We start from the raw sequence: 12976 nt of genomic DNA on the forward strand, positions 1-12976 counted from the left end.
CGTTTTGTTCTTAATCTTGAAGCAGGCTACTTGTCTCATTCTTGCACGGTAACCAAGAATTATGGCGAAGCGTGAAAGAAGGTTAAATCGGTTGCCATCAGATGGCAGGGTCAAGCAGAGTAATTTCAAGTAGCTTAGGTAGATGGCACTAGGCACCGCCCAATTAATTCACGTGCTACAGAAATAATTTTTCTTGCTCACGCCACCGTTGCGCTTCGGGCCTCTTGGACTCTTTTATTATACACACATGTATATACAACATTACGCTTACCACTGACATCGGCTGAACGTATAAATTGGCGCATACACATACACGGCACATACAAACATCAATACAACAGGACACTAACCCGATCACTACCTTTTCTGATGTGACAATCTCAGCAACAAATATTATTTCCAGCACGTTGATTTTTTCCAGTAATGTCATGCCTCTGAGAGTATTTTGAACGGCTCAGGGGATAAATCTCTTAAGAAAAAGTAAACGCTCATGCCATAATTATTTGAAAGCCAATACATTAATCCGCTCCAATGTGGTTCCAAGCCATGTGTGTGCTTCCCCGCACCGCACGTCGTAGCCAGTTTATCTATTGTAGTATTTGTTTTTCTATTTCTTCTGTTCGCGTGCGGCTGCGATTGTGGCCTTGAATTAGTGTCTGTAAAGAGGGTATTCACTCAGGTGGAAGCGAGGCTTCACGGACAGAGAAATCGCTTTTTGATCTACATCATTGCAGTCAAAGCCGCGACTTGCGGCAGATGTTAACGTAGTGAGCTCGAAAACTTCTAGCGTTCATTCCAGCGCGCCAGCTGGAGGGCAGTTTTTCCAGGAACCGTTAGTATATTCAAACAAAAAAATAAAAGATAGGTTTTTCTTTTCTTCTATGTCAGTTTTACTTACCATCTTCCCTTAATAAATATAGGTATTCTCCGTAAAATTTCCATACTGTTCGGCCACTTCCCCAGATCGCAGTGACGCGGTCACACTCAGGGTGGAGACAACAGGATATCGCAGACGACAGTCGCATTGGGCATCGTGCGATAGGAGCAGCGGTTCAGACCAGCGTTACAACATGACTATCCGCAGGTATGTCGATTGCATCACGGATACGACGGAGGACGGAGCGGGCGACATCAACGAAACAGATAAGTGCACTGTTTCGACCGGTATTATGTCAACGCCTCATCCTCAGCAACGCCTAGGGGGCATGTCTGAGTTCCACCCTAAGAGCGACAACATTAGGTCGCACTTCGAGAGGTTTGAACATTTCGTTGACATTAACGAAGTACCCGCGGCGAAAAAGCGGAATTTGTTCTTGAACGTGGTGGGTGGTCAGGCTTACGAGAAGCTCGAGCAAATCCTAGTTCCGCAGAAGCTCACCGACAAAACTTTCGAGCAAGTGCGGGAGTTGCTGGACGACCACTTCAGTCCGGAGTATTCCGTAATTGCCGAACGCTGAAAAGTCAACAGGCGAATGCAACAAGAAGTTGAAAGCATGAAGGATCTTGTGAGAGAATTGAAGCACCTAGCACGCAACTGCGAATTCAAGGCATTTCTGAATGAAGCTTTGACAGACCGCCTAGTAGCAGGCCTACGCGACGAAGTGACACAGATTGTTTGCTACGGAGGGTCTGACCTTTGAAGGTGCAGGTAAAATAGCTCTTGAAAAGGAACTCAAATTGCGGCAAACCAGCGAGCTGTAATCAGCAGAAGCGAGACCGACAGAAATTCATGCTATCAGCGGCAGCACATGTGCGAAAACGCACGAGTCACGATCAAAGAACCAAGAAAAAGAAAATAAGCCGGAAACGCACGCGCCATAATTAAAGAAGGAGGGCGCATCAAAGACGAAACGCGGTTGTTATCGCTGTGGGAAAGGACACGCGCCTGACCGATGCTGGTATCGAAATCCATGTGAAATGCCGGGCGTGCGCAAAGACAGGACGTTTGGAAGCAATGTGCCAAGAAAAAAAACTGCCTCCGATAAACTACGTTGATATGTCAGACAATGACTCCGAAGCATCGCAAGTTTATTACATTGTGCTTTGTGCAGCAAGCGACAAGCGTAGGTACTATCGGGGAAAAATGAAATGCGAACAGAGGAGCGCGTGGCTCGCGGTACAGGCAGCGCCGCCTGGAAGTGAGCTTAGGAGCGAGGGTGCGTGGCCTACTCCGACGTGTTCACGCCCCTCCCTCTGCGCTCCCCAAGCTTCAGCAGTGCGCCTCTTAGTGCGCTGAAAGCTATCACCGCTATCTTTGCTGGCTCAGCGCGTGCGGTCCAAAGAAGCTCGCCGCACTCGCCGAGCAGGCAAAGATAGCGGTGACAGCTTTCAGCGCACTGAGAGGCGCACTGCCGAAGCTGGGGGAGCGCCAATCGAGGGGCATGAACACATCGAAGTAGGCAACGCACCCTCGCCCCTAGGCTCACTTCTAGGCGGCGCAGCCTGTACCGCGAGCCACGCGCTCCTCTGTTCGCATTTCATTTTTCCCCGATAGTACAATGTTTCCGTAAACATTGAAGGGATGCCGATCTCTATGTTGCTGGACACGAGCGCAGCAGTTACGCTGACTTTTGAAAGCGTCTACAAGGACAACTTTGCGAAAGTCGCATGCAAACCAACGAAGGCTGCCTTGAGAACATACACTGGAGAACCTTTGAAGATAAAAGGAAAAACAGCTGTCAACGTAGAGCACAACGGACGCAGCGTGACGTTCCCCCTTTTCGTGGTAGAAGATAACCAAAGAACTCTACCCGCACTACTAGGTCGCGACTGGTTACAAGAGTTTCAACTTGATTGGAAATCCGTCTGCGTATTAACAGAGGAAGAAAAAGTCACGTCTCTAAAAAAGAAGTTTCCAGAAGTCTTCCGTAGCACACCTGGAGTTGTGTCCGACTACGAGGCAAGGGTCGTCCTTAAAGTGAACAGCACACCAGTGTACTGCAAAGCAAGGCCTATACCATTCGCAACCAAAGAAGCCGTTGCGGCAGAACTACGTAGGTTAGAAAACGACAGCATCGTGAAAAGAGTGACCCGCAGTGACTGGGCGACCCCTGTAGTAGTCGTTCCCAAGCACGGCGGAGGAATAAGGCTCTGCGGAGACTGTAAGGTGACAATAAACAGAGTAGTACTAAAGACTGATTGCTATCCGCTACCGCTGCCCGAAGGTCTCTAGTCCATGCCTGCTGTTGGCAAGGTCTTTGGCGTCTTGGACTTGTCCTCCGCTTTCCAGCAGGTGCTACTCAGTAAAGCCAAGCCCCTGCTCACGATTAACACGCACTTGGGACTCTTTAAATATCAGAGACTTCCGTTTGGAATCGCCAGTGCGCCCACAATCTTCCAGACACTGATGTACAAGGTTCTGGAAGCCATCCCTAACGTAGGATGCTACATAGACGATGTTATGGTCACGGGCAGTAGCAACCAAGACTGCTGCAACACAGTCAAAAAAGTTTTGCGACGACTAAGAGATTTTAACATCACACTCAAGGAAGAAAAATTTGAATTCTTTCGCGACTCCGTTGTTTACTCGGGTTACAAGCTTTCGGCCGAAGGCATCTACCCGACATCGACAAAAATCAAGGGAATCCGAGACGCACCCGAGCCAACAAACATCACGGAACTGAGAGCTTATCTGGGACTTTTGAACTTCTACGCCAAGTTCTTAAGAAATTTTGAAACGGTGACCAAGCCCCTCTGCTCACTGTTGAAGAAAGAGCAAATATGACACTGGTCAAAACAGTGCAGGAGGGCTTTTGAAGCCCCGAAAGACATGATCATCAACAGCGATGCGCTCACATTCTTTCAGGCAACCCAGCCCATCGGTCTCAGCTGTGACTCATCTGCATACGGTCTGGAAGCTGTGAGTTTTCATGAAATGATGGACGGAAGTGAAAGGCCGATAGCGTTTGCCTCGCGCACTCTCACAAGCTGTGAACGTAACTATGCGCAAGGAGAGAAGTAAGCGCTTGCTATTATTTTGGGCCTGAAAAGATTTCACCGGTATTTGTATGGACGCAGCTTAAGTCTGTAAAATCATCACCAACCTCTGTTTGGCATTCTAGAACAAGACAAACCAATTCCAACACTAGGAGCCGCAAGAATCTAAAGATGGACTGTAAAACTTTCCGCATATCAGTACAAGCTCAAGTTCCGGAACGGCTACAACATGCAAGTTGCGGATGCGAAAACCAAGCATGGCGATCCAGAATGTCTAGCTGTTTTCGACGCAATGCCGCTCACCGCCCAACAAGTGGCGAGGGAAACAAAGCGTGATTTGGTCCTCATGGCACTTATCAACTACACGCTCTCGGGGTGGCCAAGAAAGTAGCCCGAAGAAATGGAGGCGTTCTTTGTGCGCAGGGACGAGCTGTCAGTGAAAGGAGGATGTTTGACTCGGGGAAATCATGTCACTATTTTCAAAATGTTGCAGGCACACGTGCTCGCTCTACTGCACGAAGCCCACCCAGGTATGACTCGGATGAATATGTTAGCCCGATCTTACGTTTGGTGGACTCTTCTCAACAAGGAAGTGGAAGACACGGTACGTCTTTGTCGTAATTGCCAAAGCGTCCACCCAGCGAAGACTCCCAGTCCACTGCAGCCGTGGCCTTATCCAATCAGAGTGTGGGAACGCGTTCACGCGGCCTACGCAGTCAAAGACGGAGTTAACCTGCTCGTGCTCGTCGTCGCTTACTCCAAGTGGATCGAAGATTTTTGCATGAGTAAAACGACAAGTGCGCAGACAGCCCAGAAATTAGACACAGTCTTCGCAGCCTACGGCTACCCAGAGGAACTTGTAACTGACAGCGGCCCACAGTTTACCGTCAAACATGAAAACAGCGCAAAATATTGAACAAACGACAAGTGAAAGAAGTGCACGGACAAAGCGCTGATTGTCAACTAAAGTTTAATTTTCAGGCGAACCAGAAAAATAAACACAAAGCATAGGAAAGAACCAAAATTGGTTCTTTCTATGCCCTGTGTTTATTTTTCTGGTTCGCCTGAAAATTAAACTTTAGTTGACCATCAGCGCTTTGTCCGTGCACTTCTTTCACTTGTCGTTTGTTCAATTTTTTGCGCTGTTTTCACGTTTGTCGATGTTTAACCAACTAGCCCAACTTACCGCCTTGTTGAACCCACAGTTTACCTCGGATGAGTTTCAAGAGTTCCTGCAAAACCCACTCTAAGAAAAAAAAAAAGAGGAGAGAGGTAGCAACAGTGAGTGTTCCTACTTGTTGCGGGTAAGTTGCCCAGAGAAGGGAGGAACGGCAGTTCAGATGAAAGGAGGAGGGCGAGTTCCTCCTTGTTCAGTAGGCGCAGCTGAATAAAGAAAAAAAAAATTCAGTAGGCGCAGGGGGAAAACATCGCGCTACTGACCAAGTGGTCAAGGGTTCGATCCCAAGAGGAGCGGGGGTTTTTTTTCTGTTTTTTTTTCGTAAATTTTTTTCTATTATTTTATTTACGAAAACACACATAAACAAACCAAGACCGATAAAAGGAAAATTAAAGTCCTTATTATACACCGAGACGTTTTTCTCTTTCTCTAGGCAGACCGGAGAAAGCTTTCGCCCTCCTGACTCATCTTCTTTCGGTTTCGTTTTTCGATTACATCGCGCACGTTGTTTAAAAATTAATATTTAGTTGATTCAGCTTCAGCGTCAGCGAAGGCCGCCTGTAATTCCGTCTTCTAGTTCAAACGTGCAGAACATTTCGGTTGCATTGACGTTTTTACCACTCATTTTATCAAACGAGCTAACGAAGCCGCTAGAAACAGCGAAGTTCCGGAGCAGTGCCAGCAGCGCTACATACACTGGGTAAGACGGCCGTCTCCGATTTGCGGGACACACGCGGAACTACAGCAGCGAAACCATGAGGAACAGTGTCGACATTTTCGACGTTATGGAAATCGCGGGAACTGCGTCCAAGGCAGGCAGGTTTTCCTGTCGGTTGCCCGGGTGCCTTCCGTGCTGATTTCGGTTCTGTTCTCCCGTGCCGAGTGCCAACCGGCGTTCAACGTGATTCTGTATTTCTGCGTGTCAGCAACATCGTCAACGTGGTTCTGTATTTCTGCGTGTCAGCGAAATCGTGATGGCAGTGTTGTGGGTTGTGAACAGAAGACTGGAATTATCGCCGATATGACCGTGTGTTCGCGTATCGGTGGTGTAACAACAGGATGAGATGACGTAAACTGTCGGGCATTGATGCCGCTGGTCGGGCCGTGATCGGAGGGGGCGGGGTGTCGCAGGATGACATTCCGCTTTACATTAAAGAGTTTAAAAGCACTTGAGGGATTAGGTGCAGTCGATCGACGTGTGGATAATCATGTTGGAACGCTGGTCTGAACGGTAAGCTCCTATCGTACAGTGGCCGATGTGACTGTCGGTCCCCGAGAGCGATTGCGCTCTGGGGAAAGGACTGAACAATACGAAAGTATGACAGAAAGTATGTATATTTACAGTGGAAGTTGAGCATTAAAAAAAACAGGTAAAATCGAAAAAAACGCTCTCCTTTATTTTACTGTTTAAATATATTACGGTTCCTGTAGAAGCTGCCCTCCAAGTGGCACGCTAGGATGAGCACTAGAAGTTTTCGAGCTCGCAACGGCGTAGCTCCGTACACTTAACAGTTTCCGCAAGTCGCGGCTTTGACTGCATTCAAGTTGATCGAAAAGCGATTTCTCTGCCCGTGAAGCATCACTTCCAGCTGAGTGAATATCCGCTCTACAAAGATTAATCCAAGACGGCAATTGCAGCCGTGCGCGAACAGCACAAATAGAAAAGCAAACACTACAATATAAATACTGGCTACGAACGGCCGTGCGGGAAAACAAACTCATGGCTTGGAACCACATTGGAGCGGCTCGATTTATTGGCTTTCAAATAATTACGGCACGATCGAGCGCTTTCTTTTTAATAAGAGATTCATCCCCTGAGCCATTAAAAATAGTCCGAGATGTATGACATTGCTGGAAAAAAATTAACATGTTCGGAATATTTTTTATTGCTTAAGGAGTCACCGAAAAATTCCGTACGTTCAAAACGACCAGTATAAAAGACGGAAACGCAGGGCTCAGGAGTAGTGATCGGGGTAGTGTGCTGTTGTATTGATGTTTGTATCTGCGATTCCTGTGTATGCGCTCAATATGTGTTCACCTGATGCTTGTAGTTGGCGTAACGTATCTACATGCGTTAGAGACCCCCGAAGAAAAGGAAACGCAATTGTGGCGTAAGAAAATAAAAATATTTTTTGTAAAACATGAATTGGGCGGTACCTAGCGCCACCTAGCCTAGCTACTTGCGATTACTCTGCTTGACCCTGCCATCTGGTGGCAAGCGATTTAACATCCTTTTACGCTACGCGGCTACGCCATAATTTCGTGTTACCGTGCTGAGGTACGCCAAGAGGTTGCTTCGGATTTGCTTTTTTTTCTTGAGAGCGGTTTTTGGTTTTGCGGGCGAATGATTTTCACTGCTCCGTGATGTGCGGTTGACGCAACGGTTGACGAAGGAATTGTGGCTTGAGGAATAAAAAAGGTAAGACACAAGGTACGCGAACTGGGTGCCGGTTGTCTCCGTTGAACATCGCAGTGCGGACGATGAAAGGACTGAGTGACTGCATGCTTTCGAAACGTAAGTTTCTTTACCTGCAGGGGTAAAGAAACTTCAGAAATAAATACAGTTCGCGGAAAGCTCGTGTTACGTTTTTTTTTTGCTGCTTCTCTCGCTTCGTACAATAGACTTAGTGTTCTCGCTAAGCCTTATCGAGCTCGATTTACTCGATTCGTGGCCGCCATAATGAGATGCAGTCGACGGAGGAACTTTTGCTCCCCTGCTTAAGGGACGAAAGTTTCTCCTTTTCTGAAGGAACATACGTATCAAGAGCGTTCCTCCATTTAGGGAGGACTATACTGACCCTTTTTTCTAAGAGGGGTGGTATCAGGCATACTAGCACACCTCTCTACCACGCTGCACCGAACGGAGCCGCTGAAAGACTGGTGCAAACCACGAAGACAGCGCTGCTCAAGCAAGTTCTTTGCGACAACTGGGCAGGAGTGAAGCGCACAACACAAGAGCGCCTTAACGATTTCTTGTTGTCGTGCAGGTGCATGCCAAATTCAGTGACGGCAAAGACTCCAGCGCAGCTCTTTCTAAAGCGAGTGCCTCGCATAAAGTTGTCTCTACTCAAGGCATGCTTTGCAGGTGACATGGCAGACCGTCAACAAAGGAGTGCCAACCAACTCAATCAGCAAAGAGGACCAGGGGAGTTCTTTTGCGTCAATGAGAAAGTTTACGTCAAAACAACGCGAGGAGAAGCCGATTCATGGCAGGAGGGAATCATCGAACAAGTCGTCAGCCCCGGTACTTACCTCGTCAAAGTAAAAGACAACGTGCGATTCACCCACGCTGACCACTTGCGGAACCGATGGTGAATTGCACCGACAGCACCTTTTACATCAGGTCAACACGTTACAGCGATCACGAACAGCCGACCCGATGATCAACGCAACCCTCGGAAGAATAGCTAGCCAACAGAGGCCAGTTGTGCAGTTCGAGCTGCACGACCGTGCCGTATCATTAGCACAAGAACCCGAACTTCTCAAAGAGGGATCACCGTACTCCGATGGCCAAGCCGAAGGCAACAAGAGGTCATCACCAGAAACCTCATCTCATGGCGTTACAGACTTCGATGGGACTCAGACGGCTCCAGGCAACGCCGGAGAAGCGACGTCCACCGCCGCAAGGGTTCAAGGTGAAGCACCGGCACCGCGGCGCAGCAACCGCACCCGGCGACATCGCAACAAGTACCAAGCCGATGATTATAGAGCGAAGGCCAAGTAGCCTAGATTAATTTACAAACCTTTCCTTTGTTAAGCAGGGAAGAGTGTCATGTATTGATAAACACGCTATCCTGACGTCAGCAACTTGACGTCATCGCCCTGATAGCGGCGACTATATAAGAGAGTACGCAACGAACAAACGTTCTTATTGTTCGATTCGCTCAGACATGAGTCTGGTCTCTATATCTCGGTCACGATAGAACAGCCTCTAATATGTGGGACCCGTGTTTTGTGAAAGACAATGCGGAGGTGGAGCAGATCCAACGTCTTGCTGCAAGATTCATCCTATCAGACTACCGCACCTCATCATCAGTAACTAACTTGTTAAAGCAGCTTGAGCTCAAACCGCTCTTCAATGTCTCATTAATCAGTGTTCCTTACCAGCAGATTGCCTAACCGCTAGAGTAAATCCTGTATTTAAATCAGGTGACAAATTAGACGCCGGAAATTACAGACCTATTACTTTGATAAGCACATGTTGCAAGTTACTTGAGCACATAATCGCTAACCATATATCTGGTTACCTAGAGTCAAGCAATTTTTTTGACAGGAACCAACACGGATTTCGAAGAAACGTTTCCACAACGACCCAGCTAATATCTGTTGTCCACGATTTTGCAGCCGCGATCGACAATCTTCACCAAACCGACGCAATTATTTTAGATCTCTCTAAGGCTTTTGATCGCGTGCCTCACAATCTGCTAATTGGTAGATTGAAAGAAGTAGGACTTGCTATACGCTGGTTCGTTGGATACAGGCCTATCTACAAAACCTCTCTCAATCGTTGAACGTGATGGCTCTAAATCTGATAATCTACAGGTTTTGTCTGGTGTACCACACGGCTCCGTGCTCTAACCGTTACTTTTCTTGATTTATGTTAACATTTCCAAAAATATGTATGAATGTGTTAGTGTAAGATTGTTCACGGATGACTGCGTAATGTATACCCTTGTCAAAAATTCTTTCTGCCAGACTACATCGAATGAAAACCTTTGTAAACTTGCGAACTGGTGCGACCTTCAGAAAATGAAAATTAACTTCTCTAACACAGTCTCAATGACTCTGACTACAAAAAAGCCCCTTTCCTACATTTATCGTATTGGCAATCAGTGCATTCAAGAAGTTTCCTCTCTGAAATACTTAGGCCTAAGAATTAAAAAACAACCTCAAATGGGACCACCACATCAACAACATATGTGCCAAAGCGTTCAGAAAGCTATGCTTTTTTCGAAGAAAACTCAAAGGGTGTTACTGGGCTGTGAAATTTGTAGCTTATCGTTCTCTAGTTCGCCCAGCTCTAGAGTACGCCTCTATTGTGTGGGACCCGTATTTTGTGAAAGACACCGCGGAGGTGGAGCGGACCCAACGTCTTGCTGCAAGATTCATCCTATCAGACTACACTGAGGTTTCTTTACTTACTTTAAAACAATTCATCTGGTCTATAATGTGACACTTATGTTCCCCCTGTGCCACAAAGATCAGCTCGACTAAATCACTCCAAAGTCATATGCCCATACTATGCCAGAAATAACCTTTTTCACAAGTCATTTTTTTTTCTAAAACAATTGAACAATGGAACAGCTAGCCGTCATTGCTTGTGGAATGTACTGATGCCAACCAATTCGAACACCTATTAACTAAACTCCTTTTGCAACCCTCCCCTGCTTGGGCAGCGCCGCTGCCTGCAGTATATGTAAATAACATTAAAAAAATACCCCCAAGACACAACTTATAAAGAGATATCTCCGACGGATGACCATATTTTTGTAGAATGAGGATGCGACTAAGTGAGAATCGCGACGTCGCGTTTTCTACAGAATAGTTCAGGAGTAGGGGGAACGGCCTTCGGGCTTCATTTCATCGTCGCGTCCTCGCGGAGTCAAAGAGAGAAGAGGAGAAAACAGGAATCGGGTCACGTCACGAGCCTTGTTCAAGCGCGCTCTTCTTCACAAAATTACGACCATCCGTTGGAGATACCACTTTATTGGTGATTATTTCGGGTTTGTAGCGTCCCGCCTAGCGCTTCTGCGCTGTTTTCTGAAATCAAAATTCCGCTTCAGAATCCTTTCAAACTCTTTAATGTAAAGTGGAATGTCAACCTCATACGCCCGCCCCCTCCGATCACGACCAAATCGGTGGCATAAATGCCCGACAGTTTACGTCATCACATCTTGTCGCACCACTGATGCGCGAACACATGGTCACATCGGCGATAATTCCAGTATTATTTTCAAGACGCACAACACTGCTATCGCGATGTTGCTGCTATGATGCTTACACACACACATACAGAATCACGTTGACTGCCGGTTGACATTCGGCATCAGAAAACAGAATCGAACTCAGCACAAAGGCACCCTGGCACCCCGCAGCAAAACCTGCCTGTCTAGGATGCAGTTTCCGCGGTTTTCATAGCGTTGTCAACGTCGAAACATCGTTGCGCAAAACAGAGGCGGCCATCTTAGCCCAGTGTAAGTAGCGCTGCTGGCGCTGCTTCGGAACTTCGCGGTTTCTAACGGCTTCATTCGCTCGTTTGATAAAATCAGTGATAAAAACGTTAATGCAACCGAAATGTTCTGCACGTTTGGACTGAAAGACGGAATTACAGGTGGCCTTCACTGTCGCTGAAGCTCAATCAATTCAACCACATTTATGAAAGAAAGCGCGCGACGTGCTCGAAAAACGAAACCGAAGGAAGATGAGGCGAGAGGGCGGAACCTTTCTCCCGTATGCCTGGAGGAGAAAAACGTCTCGTTCCTCCCTTCTTTTCGTGTTCGACTGGGGGCGCGTCAGGAGAAGGGAGGAAGAGGCGCGGTTGCTACCTTTTTCCTCCTTTTTTTTTTTTAGAGGGTAGGGTTTGTTGACTTCTATTTAGCACCGAATTGAATATGTTATGTATAATACAGTAAGGTTTTCTCAAACACGCTCAATTAGTTTACTTTAACAATATCGCTGAAATCTCTGCGTAGCTAGCCGTAGACAACACCAACCGCTAATTGCGGCTTTGACCATATTCACATTGAAGGAAAAGCGATTCCTCTGCTCCGTGAAGCATTGCTTCCAACGGCTCGAATACCCTGTTTACAGAAGTTAATTCAGGACGACCATTCGAGTACCACATGAACAGCGCCATTAAAAACGAAAACAAAAAAAAAACAAATGCTATGATAGAAAACGCGCCTTCTACGACATACTTTGCGCAGAAGCGAACACATGGCTGCTAGAAACCGCAGTGGAGCGCATTTTTTTATCGGCGGTCTCAAATATTTACAACATAAACCTCTATTATTTACTAGAAGATTTATCCCTTGGGCCGTTCAGATGCTTTTTGAGGAATGACACAAGTGAGAAAAATTGACCAAATAAGAAATGAAAAGGTAATTATTTCTTCAATCGTCGAAAAGGCAGAAAAGAAAAAAAATCAGACTGAGCTTGCTGCGATCCGGTAATATCATAGAGTAATATCTAACTTGAAAGGATATGCCAAAAGGTTCAGCGTGAAGACAGTTTTCAGTTCAGATTTTAAGATGAGATGTTTTTCAGATAGATTTAACTGAGTGAAAAATATCACATGGTGGCAAGTCGGTACTCTGAAAAATGCTGTAGGCTACGAAATACCTTCGGATCATGGATTAAAGAACGAATTACAAACTAAGAGGTATATACATTACAGATTAACGGAGCACAAAATACAAGTAAAGACTAACGCGGTTAATTTTGAAATGGCTACAGATATTCGCGAATATAATAATTGTAATACACATTGGTCAGGAACATAAACGGTACAGTAAGAATTGTGCGTCCTTTTTCTCCATTCCTTGGTTTTTCCCTCTACATTCAGCTGGAAACCTTCAGAATCATGTCATACCAACCAGCTGAGCTCCAGGCAGTCAAGAATTAAATAACATCAAGATGGTTGTAAAAGCGCTCTGTCCTGTCCGCTCCTCCTCTTCTCGGTCCTTTGCGCTTTTTAAACCACCATCTAGTTGTAAAAAAGCAGGTTCAAATCAATAGGAAACTACATTAGTCAAATATATTTATACCTTGGGGATAGTTTAAAAAATGCGACGATATTTTTGTCAAGTTTTATGTTTTTGTTTGTAAGAATGAGTTGGTTGTGGTTGTCTCTGTTTATTAAGA

General features: G+C 46.2%; 1 protein-coding gene across 1 annotated transcript in view; it reads right to left on the reverse strand.

Moving 5' to 3' along the window:
* The window catches only part of LOC121837354 (adhesion G-protein coupled receptor G6-like), a 45648-nt gene that overhangs the window by 12224 nt on the left and 20448 nt on the right, over positions 1-12976 (reverse strand). The gene's annotated exons all lie outside the window — the stretch shown is intronic.

Source organism: Ixodes scapularis, unplaced genomic scaffold (genome assembly GCF_016920785.2).
Source record: "Ixodes scapularis isolate PalLabHiFi unplaced genomic scaffold, ASM1692078v2 PGA_scaffold3__209_contigs__length_174095766, whole genome shotgun sequence".
In the NCBI taxonomy this organism is placed as follows: domain Eukaryota; kingdom Metazoa; phylum Arthropoda; class Arachnida; order Ixodida; family Ixodidae; genus Ixodes; species Ixodes scapularis.